Source organism: Sturnus vulgaris, chromosome 7 (genome assembly GCF_052056855.1).
Source record: "Sturnus vulgaris isolate bStuVul1 chromosome 7, bStuVul1.hap1, whole genome shotgun sequence".
Lineage (NCBI taxonomy): Eukaryota > Metazoa > Chordata > Aves > Passeriformes > Sturnidae > Sturnus > Sturnus vulgaris.
Window position 1 is genome coordinate 34,490,308 of NC_142249.1, and position 20,008 is coordinate 34,510,315.

The 20,008-nt window shown below is 39.6% G+C and overlaps 1 long non-coding RNA gene across 1 annotated transcript in view; it reads right to left on the minus strand.

The window, feature by feature from the left end:
- Nucleotides 1-828: 828 nt before the first annotated feature.
- Nucleotides 829-20,008, minus strand: part of LOC148223233 (uncharacterized) — a 35,867-nt gene continuing 16,687 nt past the window's right edge. The window contains exon 5 of the long non-coding RNA XR_015804917.1: nucleotides 829-1,542. This is a non-coding gene — a long non-coding RNA (uncharacterized LOC148223233). The remainder of the gene's footprint in view (nucleotides 1,543-20,008) is intronic.

Consider the following 20,008-nt stretch of genomic DNA (forward strand, 5'->3'; position numbering starts at 1 on the left):
AATCGCAATATAGTAACTTCAGTTACAATATAGTAACATTGAAAATGCAAATATTTCAATTCCTTGAACACATCAAATCCATAAAGATTTTAGAATTTAACTAAATATTTACTACTCTACCCTCAGAAAGCCCTGTAGTGTCTGGACAAGGATAATGAAATTGTTGAAATATAGACACAGATAGAAAAAGAGGAATAATACCCATAATGTATTATGTTGACATGTTCTACTGTGTTACACTGAGGACAAGTTTAGTTGGATAAAAGCTGCTGCATGAGAATTTTACCAAGGCTCAAAGCTTTTCCATGCAGATTAAGAAAACTTTGAAAAAGATAGCTACAAAGAAAATTAAAATAAACATAATTAGTCATCTATTTGTGAATTGAAGCTTCTCTTGGTTTTAAAATCATTCAGAAGAAATCTAAGTGGTATGACATGACTATAGAGTTTAAATTGTCACTTACATTAATCAATATTAATTTATTCTTGTAGCAAGGAATATGTGTTGTCAACATTTCATCTTTAGAAAAGGAATAACATTAAAACCTTCTCTCATGATGAGATAAAATTAAATGTGTGTTTATTCTCACTAAAGAATATATGCATTGCTGCTATCATGTTATTAAATAAGCTTGTAATGAATTCACAGTATTTGCATGTTTGCACATTAAACATTTGTACTGATGAACTGCAGATTCACTGCTGAAACTGCTAGTTGTGCAACTGCATAAAGATTTTTTTTTACAAAGCCAGAAGGATATTTCTTCTCTTAAAACCATTCTGCACATGCTCTCATATAAAACATTGCAGTAACTAGCAGTACCCAGATTTAGATGTCTGTATGAGCTGAGTGGGAAATAATCTTCCATTAATTTTCAAATAACTTCTGGATGCCATGAGTGGAGTGATGCTCAATGTCATGTTTTCCTTGGGATTTTCTTGACAACTGAAACTCATTCATAATCCATCTGCTTACAAAATCCACCTGAGGAACATGTCAGGGAAGGGGACACAGCTGTACCTTCCATGCTGCAGTGCACTGGCATCGCAGCATGTCTGTCCCCTTAAAAAAACTCCACATCTTTAGTGGCTGCAAAGCAACCTTAAAAATGGTTATAGGGAAGGGCTGAACACTGACAGCATTTCAGTTCTGCCCCAGCATAGTCTGACACCAGGCATGGGTGTAAAAGTGAGGTCTGAGTTTGGGCTCCAGAACTGCTCTCACTCCAGCCTGTAGTCCAGCCAGACTGGGATCCAATTCCAGCACCCAAGGGGCCCTTCAGAAAATCACAGTCACACCTGTGAGCTCACATGCAGTGTGGGGACTGTGTGCCATCCTCATCCCACCCATCCACACAGCCCATTTCTGCTGGTCAGGAGAATGGAAGTTTGCCAAGACAGAAACCAAACCTACAAGCAGAGCAGTTGGAAGGCTTTAACACATTTACAGTTGTCTCCTGCTGTGCAGTCTGTGTGACTTGGGTTTGTCTTCTCAGAGGGACATTGAAATGCCAGGCAGAGATGCAGCAGCTGCAGATGAACCTGTGCAAAAGGAGGCTTTGGTTCAATTTTTTCACCACAAGTGCTATTATAAAGTTCCTAAATCATCACTTTGCTTGAATTTCACTTACACTAACATGCATAAAGGAAAATGAAGATGTATTAAATGATCATTATCTATAAAAGCCATAATTCCCACCTTTCCTCCTCCTCCACCCATGGAGTGATACAGGCCCAGACTGGGCACGCCAGTGAGGCAAAGTAATGCTATATTTTGTTTGTCTTACAGATAATCTATTATGGGATGAAGGAGGCGTATGATCTCTCAACACCGTGCCCACATTTGTGTTGTTGTCTCTTGCAAACACCTCCTGCCTGCAATGTGGGTGCAGTGGGTGTCAGCAGAGCTGGTTCACCACGGTGTAGCACTCAGTTGCCTTTAGAAGTGCCTTAATACTTTCCTAAGCATTTTGCTTGAAAGATTTCATACTTCTCATCATCTCCTTTTGCTACATACCCCTGTGTCTGACACGTAAATAATGAAAGTGTGCCCTTCTTATTTTGATATCTCATCCTGACAATCAGCTGCACGGAAAGTGCAGTCAGTCAGTATTTGACAGGAGTGAAAGAGAGAAAACAGGCTGAGTTTCATCTGTGCAGTAAGTTTCAAAGGCAATCCCAAAAATTCTCTTCAGCAGTACTGGAGCCTAACAATATCAGCTGCTGGAAATGCTCACCCCTTTGCAAAAGTCCCTAGCACCAGCTGCAGCTGCCACTAAAACCACATCAGAAGAACACGGGAGCTTTAACAGCTCTGACAATTGTGTGACTGGCCACACATCCCTGTGCTATAGGGCTAGGGGTGAGCCTGAAGTGAAAACCAGAAACTTTCAGGCAGAAATAGAAAACACCATGTAACTGGGTCCCCCCTTCTTTGAGCACAGCAGCCCCATGTGTGGCCACCACTCTGCCCACAGTCAGATTCATTGAAGTCCTGATGGCCTGGGGTGGTTGTCCAGGGAGGGCAAATTCAGATGCAGCAGGAAAAACTTCAAGGGCTTGGCAGCCTGGATAACAGAGTGGAAAAGTCAATTTGCCAAATTCACTGAGAGGCAACTAGCACTTCACTGTTTAAATATTTCTGAAGCTCGGATTAATCTGACTCCCAGACTAGATTTTCTGAGCTATGAAGATGGTTTTAATATTGATCTTTTTTGTATTCTCCTATGCCAATTATTACTTGCAACTGCATGGGAATCTTCCAGGAATTTTGCAAACGATTGATGGTTTGAAAATACCTGAGATATTTTATCCACAGAGATGCCCCTTATACTGGAGGAAATAAGAACCTTGCACTAAACACTTGGGAAATATTCATTATTAATACAATTAACACCCAGTCTTGGTCTCTGTTTATGTACTGCTCTGTCAAAAATTTTTATACTTCTCTTACAAGTATCACAGCCTGCCTTTTTGATGCTGACGTTTCACATCCTGAAGTTCAGGCTTCCAGCAGCTTGGATCCCCTCTGCACAAGAACTGAGTATTAAGTCTATGTTGAGGTCAAAAAGCAGTTGGTGTCATTCTAAACTATTCAATCTCTTTCCCCAGGTCTGTCACGTAGTTATCCAAAGAAAGTAAAAGTGCAAGCCTGGTACTTTATTTTCACACCAGAATGATTTTCCCCCATGCATGAAAATTTTTACCCCTGTGAAAATTTATATTCTGGAGCTTCTGAAAGTGGGTGCTTAGGTAGTGGCACCTGCACCCTCAGCTGCTTCAGAAAGCAGAGCAAAAACCACGTAAAGCAGTGCTGACAAGCTCCAAGGCTCTGCCTTGCTTGGGGCATTTTAGAGCGCTTGGGTAGAATTGTAGTTGCAGCTGACCCCATGTAATACACAGAAAAAGATCATTCCCCTTGAAAGTATCTCTGACTCTCTGCTGACTGCAGAGATCCCAGTGCAAATACCTTCCTAACCTGGATGCCTCAAGCAAGGTAAATCCATACTTCTTTTGTGTAGTCTTAGCACTAAAATGCCTTGAATTGCTGCTGGTTTGCCTTCACCTTCATTCCCTTCCCCTGTGTTGCTACATATCTGCAGAAGTTATCTCGTCCTTCCCATTCAGTCCTCTAAAAACTAAACTCTTTATTGATATCACTTGTCTCTGACCTTCCAGAACGAAAAAAAGTGACACAGAAAAAGTGACACAGGTTTCAAATTCAGAACGGATACAATAAGAAGCCACAAACATTTTCTTTATGAATGGCAAATAATGACAGTAGAGAACACCAAAATACGTCTTTGAGATATTCCCTAACTGGAGTGAGAAATAAATTTAAATGTGCAATAAAAATTTTATAGCAGTTGGTGATTTCACTTTGGAAAACCTGCTAGGAAAAAAGTTAATGGCATAATAAATTCTTTTTTTTTGGGAGGGGGTGAGAAATGATTATTTGGGGGTTTTAAGGTTTGACAATTTCTTGTAAATCTAATCAGCCAGCTAGCAATTAATACCATTAAGTTGCTTCATGTCTTTCATGCCGTCCCAAGGCAATGCCCAGGTTTCTCTTGCAGGCTGGTTCACATCCTCTGTGTGCACACAGAAGAAAGCATTCTGAAATGTGTTAAATAACTATCAGCAGAAACTCAGGGCAAGGGATCAGAGAGCACAAGATTTCTACCAGCATGGTTGGAAGACTATTTTACTTTGGATTCTGCCCAGTGTATCTTTAGCATTTCATTTTAACTCCAAGGAAGAAGCAGGAAATTTGGGTCTGACATGTCTCAAATCAACACTCAAACCCCCTGACATACTGTGTTTTCATCTGTTATGCTTTTGATCCTTGAAGAGACTGAAATCTGTTTGAACCAAATTATTTTTCAGCATTGTGGATGACACTACAATTTTTAGCCACAAACTCAGTTTAAATGAGGAACAAGGAAGTGCCAAAATGTCAAAACCAGGGAGCTGGAGATGGCTTTGGTACTTTCATTAATTTGGATCCAAGATGATATACAGGACCACAAGGCACAAAAAAGAGTTTGTGCTTGAAATAAACATTGAGAAGATAAGTGGGATAACCAGAGTTCAAAAGCAAAATTCAAAGTGTCCATTTCCTTTATACACCTCCCCCTTCAGAGTTTTGCTTTAAAACTGAACTCAACCAGAGTTTAATGGCAAGGGATGATGTGAAGCTGCTGGCAGCCTGAAGAGAAAATTCACAGCACCACTGCACAAGAAGGGAAGCAGAGCTGAGACTTAAAATTTATATTTGTCCATTATAATACTTTTTCTAAGTTATTACATATCCCTAAGAAAAATGAATGTGCCACAGTGGGTTTATTTAAACCTCAATGGAGTTTGAAGTTATTTGGATTTGTCTTTGAGCAATTTCATCTATTGCTCTTCCTGTCTCCAATCAGCAGACACATGAGCCAAAATCCTGTTACAACATCAAGTAGCTTTTCATCTTAAAATGTTAATTATCACAAAGTCTTTGTGAAGCTGATAAGCATCACTGCCCTCCATTCCTCAAAGGAGACAGACGGCAGCAAAGCAGCTTTCCTGAAACCACAGAGAAACCATCCTAGAGCCCAAAATGTGATTTAACTTCTGTGCTTTTCTAAATTGAACAGTGGCTGGGACAGTGCCTTTGTGATGAGTGTCACTGGGCACTATATCAGTAAACACTTTAAATCACTCATTTGAAAGTCTGCAGAAGGGAAAAGACACCCTCCTGGCAGAGCCACCACAGGAGCTTGCCCCGTGCAATTCCATAGACACTTAGCTCAGGCAAAACCTTCTCCAGGCTCACATCCCTACAGGCATATGTGGAGACAATGGATCAGCCCAAGGCAGAAAGTGTAGGAAAATGCTAGTAATATGAATCCAAGAAAGGCAGTGCAGATCTGCACCTCTGCACATCCCATATGTGAGGGAGCATCAATCCTGCCATCCCCACACCTATTTGGTTTCAGTCCTTCTCTCCCAGCTGGAGCAAACTCTGTTGTCATCACAGCAGTTCCCTTTACCTCCCGTTTGATGTATTTGCTGGGATTCTTATTAGTCCACGGAGAAAAGGCATCAGAATAGATGAATTCAATTTTTCAGGAGCTCTTTTGAAGAGCTAGCCCTTAACCATAATTTGTTTTCTCCAGTTAAGCAGAAGATTTATGACATTCGGTGCAGCCTGGGTGTTCCTCAGGACACAGCCTTTATCTGCCTGTCCACAGGAACTTGTGCAACAAGCTCCATATCCTTGGCCAAGGCTTTTCACATCTCACCACAATATAAATCCTGCTCTAAGCATAAAGTACATCACTTTTATCAGAAGTCTCTCACTTCAAAGGGAAACTGCAGTGGAACAGAGCATTAAACAGATCCATGGGACTCATAAGCATTTATAAGCCTCCTAAAAGCAAAACTCTTATAGTTCATCCTCTCAGCTAAAAAAAAGACTCCGTTTTAACTTCCTTTTCTTTTCTTTCTTTTTTTTTTCCAGTGAAATACAGCAATATCTGTGAGCTACTCAAAGCTCACGGTGAAGATAATTCAGGGATCTTGGTCACTCCCATGCACAGCCCAGCACGGAGGGCAGCCCAAAGGAGCAGCATCCTCCCACAGGTGGTGGCTCCCCCCAGCCTTTTGCCCAGCTCAGTGTCCCTCCAAAAGTGCCCTCCCCCAGCCCAAACCTCAGCACTGCCCAACTCGGAGGGTAGGGAGCTGGCAAAGCCAGAGGAACAGGGCCAAGCACAACCAAAACCCATCACACGGCACAACAAGTGCATAGTGAAGCATCACACACTCCCTCATTCTTTATTCCCTTGGGTTCCGTCCTTTCCTTTAAAAAATTAGTCAAATTAGGCTTTTAAAAATTCCTGTTACAAGTGAGGAATTTGATAGCAAAGAATGTAGTAGAATGCAAAATTCAGGGTATGTATTCCTTAAAAAATAATGTGTGACAGCTTCCACTCAATTAGTGCTGCCAGTGCAAATTGTTTTCACTAGAAATGACATGATAAAATGTTACACAGCAGGTGGGAGCTCCATTACTAAATGCCCAGAAGGAAACCAGATAAAGGATTTTTTTTGTCTGCTGAGAATTGACCATTTTTATAATTGAATAACCTTTTTTAAAAGAGGTACTGAGCAAAGTTTTCATGACCTTAATTGCTTCACATAACTTCCCATATCACACGCTATTGTTGTTCATATCCTAAGTGTCACTTGATATTCATGACAATTCATTAAGACTATCATTTGTGATAATTGATGTCATTAATATGCAATCTTTGAAGGCCTTTCTGTAATCATTAGCTAAACCATATGGGATGTAAAAATCAATGATCTGAATTATGTCATTAATAATAATAAGCTAGGTGTGAGTGAGCTTTTCGCCATAACACAAATTCTTCAAGTTATTTAATTTCTATTATCACTCTAGAGAAACAATAACCTTGGCATCAGCCAAAGTTTCCATGTGACCCAAGACATTTATTTAATGCCCGTTCCTTTTTCCTTTAGTTGGAGAAAAGTTGAAATTATTTTCTATACACCGTGTAAAATAATAGTCCCAGATAAATAAAGATTTCACAGTGGAAACTCTGAGGACCAGATTTGCTCTAGTGCAATTACTTAAATAACGTGTCTGAATACTGAAAAAAAGTCCTGTGGTCTGAGACAGAATGAAACCAGTAAAATTTTGCCAATAACTTCATGGATATTGCAATATTTTCCTAATTTCCTTCTCCTCTCCATAAAACTCTGGGGGATTTTGCACCCTGCCTGCTGTTCTCTGCAGAAGGTGCCAACATCAAGGGAAAATAATATAAAGGAAATCATGCAATATCCTCGTTTTTGTGCTCTCTCTTCTGATACCTTTTCTCTTATAAATCAAATCACAGTGTGCTTTACCTGCTGTCCATACTCTCACTAGGCAGGGAGGAAAGAGATCACTGCATTGATCACCAGGTTTAACTCCAGCTACTGACCATGGGAAGAGGACTCCTCCTTCCCAGGGCTGTACCTGGCTCCCACAGTGGTGGAGCACCACAGATGCTCCCAAAGCAGCACCAAGAGGCAGCCCAGGACACGACAGCTGCTAAATGCCTTTCATGAGCTGCCTGACCTCAGCTCTGAAGCTGGTTCACAGCTTCTTCTTTAAACACAAACATCAGTCATTTCTTTCCAGCTGAGAGAATGGATGGACCCAGAAGGCAGAGGTTTCCTGGCTAAATACTGCCTGGAGGCATAAAAAAAGAACAGTAAGTGCTATTTTCTCCTGTGAACTCTGAGCCAGAGCCTGTTGAGCCTTCCTGACCTCGGTCACGCTGGTATTTTAGATTTCAGCTGACGAGGGCAGTGTATCATCAACACACTCAGAGCAAGCAGCACACAGCAGGCACTCAAAGCCAGAACAACTCTGTGAAGGTAGTAACTGCACTACTTAATTAGTGGCTTGTTTTTATTTTCTACTGTCTTCACTCAGAGTTAGGATTAAAAACACGAAGGAGATGAATTTTTTTCCTGTTTGGGCTTGGTTGTTTATCAAATCTTATCTAAAGTACAGAGAGTTCTGCAACACTTTTAGCAACCAGCTAAGAGCGAGCAAAATGGAGATGAATCTAGCTAGGTACCGGGTTTTATAAATCTAAATAGTCTAATAGATAATTAATTATATTATTTATACTTTTGACTCAATAACCAAACTCCTGTGACCCACAGTGCAGCACTGACTAGTACTACCAGAAACTACTACCTGAAATCATGAAGAAGAAGCAAAAAGAAGGCAGAAAGGAGACAACATCTAAGGAAACAACATCCTCCATTTTGTCCATACTTATTACTATATTCTAAAGACTTCAAATTCAAAACCCTTCACCATGTGAAATCACACACTTCTATTCCCACTACACACCTGTGACTCTAACTCCATCACCTAAATTTGGAAGCCTTCTCCAAGGCCTCAAGTCAAAAGCAGTGTTCTCTTGGGGGTCAGTGTCAGAAAGCACAGGAAGCACAAAACTCCCAGGCTTCTGGGTTCCAACACAGCTCCAGCTCTGGGGAAGCACAACAGACGAGGAAATGGAAGCTTCACCCTGAGGAGCAGCAAGCAGCAGATACAGGGCATGAGCCTCGGGGGGATTTCTCCAGGAGACGCTGGGGAAAGGTGACCTGTCCTGAAGTGAGCACCCTCCTGCCCTCTCCCTGCCCACTCAAGGCTGAATCCATCACCCTAGCCCTTGTGGGAGGCAGCAGGAAGGAAAGCAGCTCTGAGAAAGCAAAGAGAAAACTGTGACTCTGCCCTATCTTAGCAGGAGGTGCTAACATGCCCCAGTCATGGGTGCAGAGCATTCTTGGCAATCATTTTATCCACGTCCATATATTACATGCAGATCCCAAGCTCTGATTTCTAATGCCTCTTCTCTTGACTGAAAACTCCCCAAAATGACAGCTTTATAAGAAAGATGTTGCTGAAGACAAGATCTGACTGACAACATCTTTACAAATGAGAGGCTGTCAGGCAGAATGCATCTTGATTTGTGGATTTGCAGAGAAAAATGTTTAAAATGTTTACTCCTAAACTCAGCAGATTTGCAACAAAGAAATTAAAAGATATTAAATTCTAGCAAAGTTTAGTGCCATTTTATGAGAACCACTTCAAAGAATATTACCTCATTACGTAAATAAGAGCTTGCTGTTTAAGACTAAATAATTATCAGTGGCAAAAGCAGCGATGTGGCTGTGAATGCCTGAAAAATCACTGACATCAACATCACTGACAAAGAGAGTGTGTCTGCTTTTGCCTTAGAGGAATACACCAGTAAAGCCCATTTTTGTTGTTTCAGAATACTAAAATTTGTCCAGGGAAGCTTCTCCTGAAGAAATGCAGTTTCTCAACAGAAAGTTTGTGTTTCAGAACAGTTTCTAATGAAAGAAATGGTTGCTCATGGAAATCTAGTCTGTCTGTGGCCTCTGCCTTGGGTTTATTAAATCACTAGAGGCATGAATTTCTCTTTGCAGTTTCCTATCCATTAACAGTATTGTTTCTGAGCATTTTTCCATTTTCACATTTGCCATGTGTCCCCCCTAGGGATGCACCTCACTGCTGCTCCTTGGCTTTTTTGTGCATGCCCAGAGCTGGACATTCGCCAGCACAGGGTGACAGAGGGAGGCCAAGGCTGAAATTGGGGTGCTTGAATTTCCATATTTCATTTCCTTCAGCGTGGTGCAGAGTTTCTGTTTCCATCAGAGATCAAGATAACTTTGATCAGGCTATTTTTATTGTGTAATACATTTTTTCATTGCTGCATGATCCCCTCTTCTTGCCTTGAACCAAACCACAATGAGTTATCTCCCTGTTTTCAATCATCAGTTCTTTAGGGAAAAAGAAAACAAGGCAATCACACAGCAGGGACAAGAGCATCCTTTTTTTTTATAAAGACCTTCTGGATGTTTTTCAGCAAGACTGGTTTTATTCTCATCCCTTAGTGAGAACCAGAGGAGCATTCTCAGGAGGCTGAACTGGCATTTGGGTACCTATCAAATTTGGCTTTCACTAAAACTCATTTCCTTGTAGTCTCCTTGAATTAATTCTGATGGCTGACACATGACTGTCCTGGCTCACTACTGTCCTGGCTCACTAAAAAGTCCGTTTCAAACCTCACAGAAACTGCATTCTTGGATCCTTCTTGAAAGCATAATTTTGTTCATTCTAAATTTAATTATTTTAATTGCCAGCCAAAAGAACTTTCTTTCATTACGCTCACATAAGGCTTATCATTTCCCCCCTCCTACAGTCACTAACCAACTCGCATAAAAGAAAATACATTAAATTGATTTTCTTCCATAGGAAATACATCAAGGAATGGAGAGGATTGATTTTCCTCCATAGGAAACAAGACATAAATGTTTTTAATCCAGGTGCTGCATTCAGTTACCATGTACAGTATGAAAAACTGTGCCATAAAAATGAAATTAAATGCATAATAGCATGAGAAAATCTTCCCTCATATTATCTTAAAGTATCCATTTTTTTGGCAGGACACAAAATCAACCTTTAAGCGTTACCTACACTCATCTATTTTCCAGTGGGTTCTAGTACTTATTTATGCACCTTTCTGGGATGTTCTTTGGAAAGGACCATGTTTCATCATCTCTCCCTGATTTCAGTGAGCAGACTCAGAATGCAATGTACTCACTAAATTTGAGTAAGAGTGACAAATCTCACCCTGTGCTCTGCCAGACTGCACTGTTCCATCAAGTATCAATCCCGTGAAGATTTATAACTGAGGATATAACTCACAGCCCCCTTTCAAGTTTGTATCTCAAGGCTGTACCATCCTTGACTTTAAAATCATCTATGCAGATTTTATGGGTCAAAGCTGTAATTACATAAAATTTTAATAAATATTGTGGCCTGTATAAGAAAAAAGAAGGCAAAGTTAGAATTACCAGATTCAAACATTACAGTTTTCAGCTCAACTATTCCATTAAATCTTGGGCTTATCCTTAGTGAAAATACATTAGCTATTGTGTCCTTCATTATCATGGACATGCTGTTGTTGAACAGAAGGATTTCCTCATATTTTCTGTTCAAGAATAATTCCCAGGAGCTCTTCTCTTCTGCACTGCTGTCACAAGGGGAGAACACAGTGTTCTATGATCTCTATGCCCACAGGAGGTGCTGAGGGCTATGCAAGGGGTGTTGTGTGTTCATGCAGAAAGGATCCATGTGCCATCACACTCTCACTCTGGGCAGGCAGCAGGAGCCAGGGAAATGCAGTAGGAATGGCCTGTGCACCAGTGCTCCCAGTAAAGGAGGGATATTCACTTGCTGCTGGCTGATTCACTTCTGGTTCACTTCTGAGCCTTCTGTTGCCTTGAACACAACATTTACATTTCTCTTTCTCTTCAAGCCCATTTCCCTGGATAATAAACACTAGATCTTCTTTGATCAGTATTCAGTAAAAGTTGTGCAGATGTGATCTTTTTGATTGGCACTTTCTGTATCTGCAAACAAAATATCAGCGAAAGGTTGACTTGGTTCTATCCCCCAGAGAGGGACCCAGCTATTGATCTGGATGTAAGGCTGCCATTTTCTTGAAAGACTGATTATCTTTGTATCGAAATTGGCAGAAGATATCAATAAGAAACTCCTATCTTAGCATAGATGCAGACAGGTAGCATGTTGGCCAACAGCAATCATTACTTCCTTCATGGCTCTCTGATAGTCACTATCTGCCATTGAAAAATAGAGATTAGTTTTAGATCAATAGTTCTGAAGTCAAACACAGAGAGTGCCATTACTGAAATTGGAGATCAAATGCAGTTTCTAGGGTCCCATTTTTAATTGTCCAACAAAGTATCCAATCCTAATTTTTCTAATTGCTTTGTGTCATCAGTGTACCACAAGTGCCCACGTGCAAACTGTGTCTCTGATTTTGATTTCAGAGAATGACAGAACCACAAAATAGGTCGGGTTGGAAGGGACCACACTGGATAATCTGGTCCAACCTCCATGCCCAAGCAGGATCATCCCAGAGCACATTGCTTGGGATTGCTTGCTTTAGCCCTGCATTTACCATATCTAAGTTGTGCAGATGGCATAAGAAAAAGCCCCACCAAGGTCAGAAGTAGTCTTTGAGCTGTGCTGCAAAGGGAACCAGAAATGGTGACAGGTCATGTGTCGCTGGTTTGTGCTCACTGTGTCAATGTGCCACTCCCAAATATCCAGGTAGCTGTGCAGGCTCTGCAAAGCTTTTCCTCATTCTTGTAGCCCCCTACACTAGCTTTACTACCTTGCCCAGAGTTTTAACCATCTGCCTTTCTAATATTTTCTCAAAGATTTTTACTGCTTTTGCTTTTTTTTACCAAAGTTCAAATAGGTTCCTTGACAGGCTTCAATGACTGCAACTCAAGGGGTGGTGGTTGAGTCTGCTACAGGAGTACCACTCTCATTTGCTGGTCACTTATAGACCAAAGGGTAAATAAATCCAGAAGATGCATTCAGGGATGCACTGTCAGCCATACTGGTGAAATATTCCAATCTCATGCTGGAAGATTTCCACACTTATATTGGCAAGATCTCCCATAAAAAAGAACTACTCTGAAAATAAGAAAATGCCTTTTGCCTAAGATTTTTTTATGTCCCTAGGTTTACGGGGATACACAAGATCCAGCCACAGTTCCAAAGCTCGCTCCTTCTCACTAGCTAATGATTTGTTTCTGCAGGCAGAAAGCCAGACCCAGAGCATTTGTCAGACCACAGTACATTAGCTTATCTTTCACCTGTCTGTGCTGCTGGCCAGAAGACACTGCATGTCTCCCTGAGCTCAATTCCAAGGAATAGGCTAATTTCTTTGATTCCTAATCTGAAAGATGCCTTCCTAGAAGTAATGAAGGGAAACAGTGCTTATGCCACACCTGCTTGGTTTATGGTCCCCTATTCAATATCTTCACAGAGAGAAAATGTAACAACACTCGAATTCTCTTGCCAATGAGACACGGATGATAAACTCTCTATTCCTGCAAGAATTTCAACACATCAGTAAGAATCAAACAGTTAAAGCTGAATTCACATGAGGAGGGAGTTACACCACTGAAAAGGAAAAAGAATTGCAAAATGTTTGCAGACTTCACTCCTGTGGTTGATGCCCAGCATGGTCTCCATTCCTGTCAGACAGCAGAAGCAATAGCTTGTAGTTTCTATAAGCCCCTGTAGACTAGAATTCCATTTATCAGATAGTGTCTTACACCTGTGTGCCTTTGTTAGACACGTTCGTGTCTGTACAACAGTGCAACAATTTAACTGGACATGGAGCTATTGATATCCAGGACAGGAATGCAGGATACAAAGGAATGAGCCATTCTGGATGTTCCTCATTCTCCAGTGTCTTTTCAAAAAGTGCCCTTATCCTAACCTTCAAGTTATCAGTGGCTTTGCTTATCCTAGAGATTTCCCATTGCAACAGGATTAAGGTTATGGTCAAAATGTGCTTTGCAGGTGACAAGACACCTCGTGTCACAAGGGCTACCTGACCTAGGGGCAGCATTTCCTCACTGCCTTCAGTAAGATATTTCACTGCACAAAAGCCTCCCTGTCAAATAGAGGCCAAGAATAAGGTTTTGACCATTCTTTTTGTGTACATAACTTAGGGACTGTAGAGCAAAACCACATAGAAAACGTACAATGAGTTGTTTAATGGGGAACAGTCACTGCATTGTTGAGAACAGTGCCTGGTAAAGCTGTCACAAGCTGCTGTCAGCTTGTCTGTTTGATATATTAATCTGTTACTGCTGCAAATGTGACCTTTATTTCCTTGTTTTTCACATGTGGCATCTTGTTATAAACTTTGTCCAAAGTTTCAGTAAAACAGTAATTATCTTCAGGTATTCACTGTGGCATAAAAGGTCCTGACCCCCAGATGAGGATCTCCAGCCATGGCTCACTTGTAAATAAATAAAAATGGAAACAACTTAAAGCCATTAAGAAAGAAAGACAAAGTTTGCTTATTCTGCCACAGCTACTTATACTGCCTGTGTTCATTTCTAGAAATAACATTACTACTTTATAGTTTAGAGGAGGTTGTAAATTAACCAGCACTGCACTGGATATATTCACAGTTACCATTTGCCATTGCCAACCACATATAGATTTCCTATAAACAGGTCTCATTCATTGTAAAAATTAGATAATTGAAACCATCTATTTGCTTCAAGGCTGTGGTCTCAGAGGTGATGCTTCTGTGTTGCCACGACAAGTGGGAGACAGCAGCCATAATTCACTTCCATAATACTCTTTGCCCTTTTTTTTTTTTTTGTCAATAATAAGCCCATTTTATGAGATACTGGAGATTATGAGTCGACTTCTGCCCACAACTGTTCTGCGTGAGGAACTCCCCTTTTTCCCCTTTTACCATCCCTTACCTCAGCAGAGGTATTTTAAAATTATAAAAGAATAGAATCTGTTCATAAACAGCAATCTCAAAATACTCTATTACAATTTCCATGCTGCAGATTGTTAACTGTTGATTATTATACAGATTCCTGATAGTGGGAAATGTACAGCAAACAGTGCCAAATAAATTTTCATGCAGCCCTTTCCACTCTTCAGTGGATAGGGTTGAAAACATGTATTTTGTGTTAGACTGCAGCAAAGTAAAAGAGGTAGAGAAAGGTTCAACTTGTGTAAAATGCTTGCCTCAACAAATAGTTTTAATTGTATATCTCTACTTTAAACAGAAAAAAATCAGAAATGAGCTTGCAAAATATCTCTTTATGATTTTCTCGTCATAATTTTCATTCAATGCTACAGCACATTAACTGACTCCTTGTTACAGTAAAAGTCCACTTAATAAATTTTCCAAACCTGTATTCATCATGAGGAAATGTGTGATGCACCTCGCACTTGCAGCTATGCTATCTTTTTTTTCAGACAATAATTGAGATTACATGCTCCCTAACGGGAAATTAGTCAAATATATCCCCTGATAGTTCAGGGAGTTGGTGAGTGGATGATCCATCACCCATTTCCCAGAGCAGAGCTATTCCTGAGCCACTGCACCTTGTCATCAGACAGACTGCTGCTCACATCCCTGTGAGGCAGTTTATAAAATCTTATAGAGTCACTTTTCTACTTCATGAAATAATGTGGAGATATCAGACATTATTTATACCACATATCACTAGCTTGAAACAAAAATAAATCTGCAACAAAATTAGATCTGCATTTTTCTCAGAAAAATTAAAACAAAGTTGGTCAGGAATTTGTAAAGGAAAATCTCTTTTTTTAATGCATGAATTACTGGCAGCTGGACAAATGCATTTGTAAACTAAGGAGCAGAAGAAACTGGTTTGTGTTCCTGTGCTATCTGAGCCTTTTCCCACATCCTCAGGGAGCTCCATAATCACAAAGATACTTTGGATTGGATGTTTGTCTCAACCATTTTCATGAAAAGGAGAGTTTCAGCCTCATGCAGAAATGCTTCCAAAATGATCAGATTCCCTCAGATTCCTATGTCTTGAAAAGCAGTTTTCTTGTACTACAGTGAGAAAATGAGTTTAAACTCCAACATCTTTGTCTGGCTGTATTTTTAGATAGGTGTCTGGAGTTCCCACAAGCAACCTTTGCTCAGCACTAGTGACAAAACCAGAGCTCTGCAGGAAGGACGTGCCAAAACCAAAGAAAGTGGCAGGAGCAAGTGTGGAGCAGATTGAATTTTGTACCTTCTAGTGAAGGACTTGCTGCTGAGGCATCCCTAAGAGCAGCTCACCTCCACTGTGCTCAAAGGGAACAGGATTTTTGTGCAATCTGTCAGTAAAAATGGCTGCTCCAAAGGAATACTTCACCCCTATTATCATTTCTAGTCCCAAAGGAAGAGGATAAATGAGGGTAATGCTGGCAACTGCCCAGGCTAAAAGGGCAATATCACTCAAGACATGTCATCGACAGCTACAGAGGGAATATTTGACTGAGTAACTCAGAAGCATCAAGGCTTTTACCCTTAAAATTATGCTATACTTCATATATCATTTCCAGGCATGTTCTGCATCATTCCCTTCATGATCAAAAATGATCTTTTTACTCTTACTAACAATATTTAAACCAAGATGTACCTGCAGGGAAATACATGATTGCTCTGCAAGAGAGCACTTCAAATATTGAAATTGGCAAGTCCTTTATCCATAAGCCAAGAGATTTGTTGCAACTTGTTAAAACTGAAATATGCAATACTGAAAAAGAAGGATATAATTATAATTTATGGAGAGGGTATTCAGTAAACAGTGTGATTCAAGTTGTTTGTATATGCTGCTTTAAATAACCATTCTTCTGCGTGAAAAACTCTTGAGTTCAAACAGAACAAATGAAGAACTGGAATTCAAGCTGGTGTTTTATTCCATATAATGACCATTCAAATAGAAAAATCTCTACTGATTACATTCATTTATGGGCCTTGGTAAGCATAAGACAATATTTTAGTTAATTTATGAAGATTAGAATAGTCATGACTTATAGGAAATAATTTATACAAGCAGTTCTAAAATATACTTTTAGATTAGGAAAGAGATAAAATTCTGGCAGGGACTGAATTCTCAAAGAGAAGACACACAATAGTATTGATTAAAATTTGCATAATATCTGCTTAATTAAAAAAACAGTATTATATATTACAGCCAATACATTAACCCACTTTTCAACCAGTTTTAAAAGAATAACGTAATAGTAGATCAGAAATATTTTTTCCTCCAAGCAATTTGCCAAATAAGGGGCTAAAATGTAAAATATTTTTTCCATTAGTTTTAGGTAATTGAAATGCAAAGCACTAAGCACTTAATCTTTCCAGGCAGGAAAAGCTGCCTGCTGTCAGATTTTATTAAGTCTTTTTGCTGCTCTTTGTATAGTCAATAACAAGTGTCTAAACCCAGGAAATGATGTAGAGGTAGTGTTCAAAGGTAAGGATATGATAAGGTGGTGTTTGCATTCAGGATAATATGAAAAAGTCCAACATGTAAGCAGGAAGATTATTCTCCATGTCAACTAATTAGCATGTTTATTGGAAACATTAATTATTCTGACAACCAAAGAGATTTTTGAATGTTAACTCCTCATATGCTCATTTCCTACATGCCTTTCTAGACAGACTCTTTATATCTTTATATTAATAAAGTTAAAAGAAACAGATCTTTCCAATTCTAATATATGCTAGTAAGTAAAAAGTAAATTCTACCAGGAATAAGTGAGTTTCAAAACAAATCCAAGACAAATAAAATTCTGACAAAAATTAGAAAATCCTTGGCACTTTCCAGGAGGTGGCATCCCATTTGAGCACATGATGCTATCTGCACTTCAGAAAAATGGTTTAGATTTAAAGCCACACCTGAAGACACAGTGGCTTGCAAGATCTCAGATATCAAAACAATTAAAGACAAGTGCAGGTCCATGCCTACTTGACATATAAACAATGCAATTGCCTGATGTGTCTCAAAATGCAGCTCCTGGAAGCCCAAAACAGGAAATCCCACTTGCAGTCTGGTTCCAGTTCCTCTCCCACAGAGATGGGGTCCAGCAGCATCTCCTGTACTTTGGCTCTGGGGTTGGGACCTGCTGCCAAAAGCCTCAGAGCCAAAACGTGTGCTGCCACAAAGCACACTTGGGGTCGACAAAAGTTCTGGGGAGGGTTTGGGAGCTGATGCCTAAGCAAAGCTAAATTCTGAGCAGATAAATAAAAGCATTGTCAGGTTTGATCATGCAATCCCAGTGCAACACATAAGTAAGGGTTTGGTGTCAGATCCGCTCATAAAAGAAAAAATTTGGCACGTAGCTTTGCTGCTTAGAGCAGCCACTGCATTGCCAGGACCACGCTCTCCCACCAGCTTGTTCCCCAGTGACATTCTTGCTCACATTGAAATTTTTAGAGACAAATAATCATTTTCACTATGCCCAAAAGCACTGTTTGGAGCAATATTTTCCATTCTCAATCTCACAAATATGTTCCCTGCTGAAGGAAAAAGGAATTCTTTATGTTTTTCTAGTCTTTGTAGTGTGCCAGTGCACAGCTTTTTGAGAGCAACACAAATATGCCCTATTTTCTCCTATCTTTCTTCTTTCCCATTATTTGCTTTCAGCTTTCTTTGCAATTTTTCTTTCTTTCATTTCCTCTAGTGTTATTTTCCCTGTCTACCTTTCTTGTACTTTAACCATCCTATTCTCAGTTCCATCTCTTTACACTCATATCTGAGCCAATCTTTCTTTCCTGACTTCTCCTCACTTTCCCTCACTGGTTCTCTCATCTCCAACTTTTCCTTTCACCTTTATCTCTGCACTGAGGCCTTTCAGTACACACTGCACTCCTTCTGCTACATATGTGCATCAAATTATCTGCTATTGGCATGAATCATATGCAATGAAAACTCGGTGTTTATTAATAGCTCAGAGTTGCTAACCACTGAGGCTTTTTTACATCACATTAAATGTTTTTCTTAAGATTTTCTCCTGCTACTCCTGTGTCTGCATTACAAACCAGCAAGACAGGGACCTTTGTCTATAACACTCTTTGAAAAATCTCATATCTAAGGCCATCATGTAGCCTTTCTTTTTCTCCTGTCAGCTTCTCCTGGTTTCCTCTTCCTCTGAAAAACGAAAGAGATACAGATCTAATTACCAGTATCTCAAGCCATCGTTAACGAAGTAGACACAGAGTGAATTGAATATCACTTCAGGGAGATCATTACTTGAACAATCCCACAAACTCTTTATTATACCTTGCTTTGAAACTGCACCTCCCAGCACTTTGCAAGAACTCAATAATACACTTATGAGGCCGAATAATTTTGGGTACAAACAGAGAATTTAAAATCTGCATACAAAATAAAAAAAGAAAAACCTAAATCGAGATAAAATTCAAAGAACAGCAAAGTGGCTGTGGGTGAATAGATAATGGTTTCTATCAAGAAACAAAATCTGATAGACGTGTTATCTCTGCACTTCAAAGCAGCTCCTAGCCTGGCACAAGGTGAACAGCACTCCTGTGACTTCAGTAATCTGTAAAAAGCTACAACTAAAGGCTCATAATTTTATAACTGTTTAGGGCTATAGGGACAAAGGTAACTATAGTTAAATACAAGAGACTCATCTGCCCTTCTAGGTGCATCAAAATCTACATTATTTAGATGTAACGATATTATATGTAATATTAAATCTGAAATTAAATCCACCAGTGTCACATACTGAATACAGCACTGATTACGACATTTTAAGATTTTCAGACTGGTTCCAATCACACTTTTCATGCAGTGGCAAAATCAGTCCAAAAGGAAAAAGTAACTGAAACAAAAGGTTTTAAATAAGAGAAACAAAGTTCAAGAAGTGCAAATCTCATAGAATAACAAACATAGAGCTTGCTGGTAGATTTCCTACTTACTATTATGATTGAGTTGATTTATTTTTAGCACTAAAATATGCCTTCTGTATGAGAGAACTGAGAACTTTGGTTACAAAGTTTTGGTTACAAAGCAGGTTCCTTCCCATGGGAAGAAAGGGAGATCCAAGCAAACAATGGAGAACTTCAACTAAACTACTATTTCACATAAGACTAGAAAAATCAAAGGGTAAAATAAATTGCCAAAAAAAATTATTGGCTTAATATTTAAAATTGCTGAACATCTGCAAGTCCCATTTAAGTCACGGGGAGCTAAAACCATTGACAACCATTGCAAATCAGGCTGGGTAAGTGGCAGGACCAATAACAAGCCAGGCTTACCAAAGAGATTTCATAAGCTAATGATGTGAAATAAGAGCTCTCACTTGAGCTGAGTGGCAAAAGAAAATAATGCAGCTTAACATAAAATCCATAATACAAACATTTAACAATTTTTTGAGTGTTTCCTTTTAAAGAAGACTCTTTTTCTCTGTCATGTTTCTGATAAGAAAAGCATTTCAGTGACAAGTACAGGATTATATGCAAACCAAACCTGTACAAACAAATCAGTATTCAAGGAAATTTTA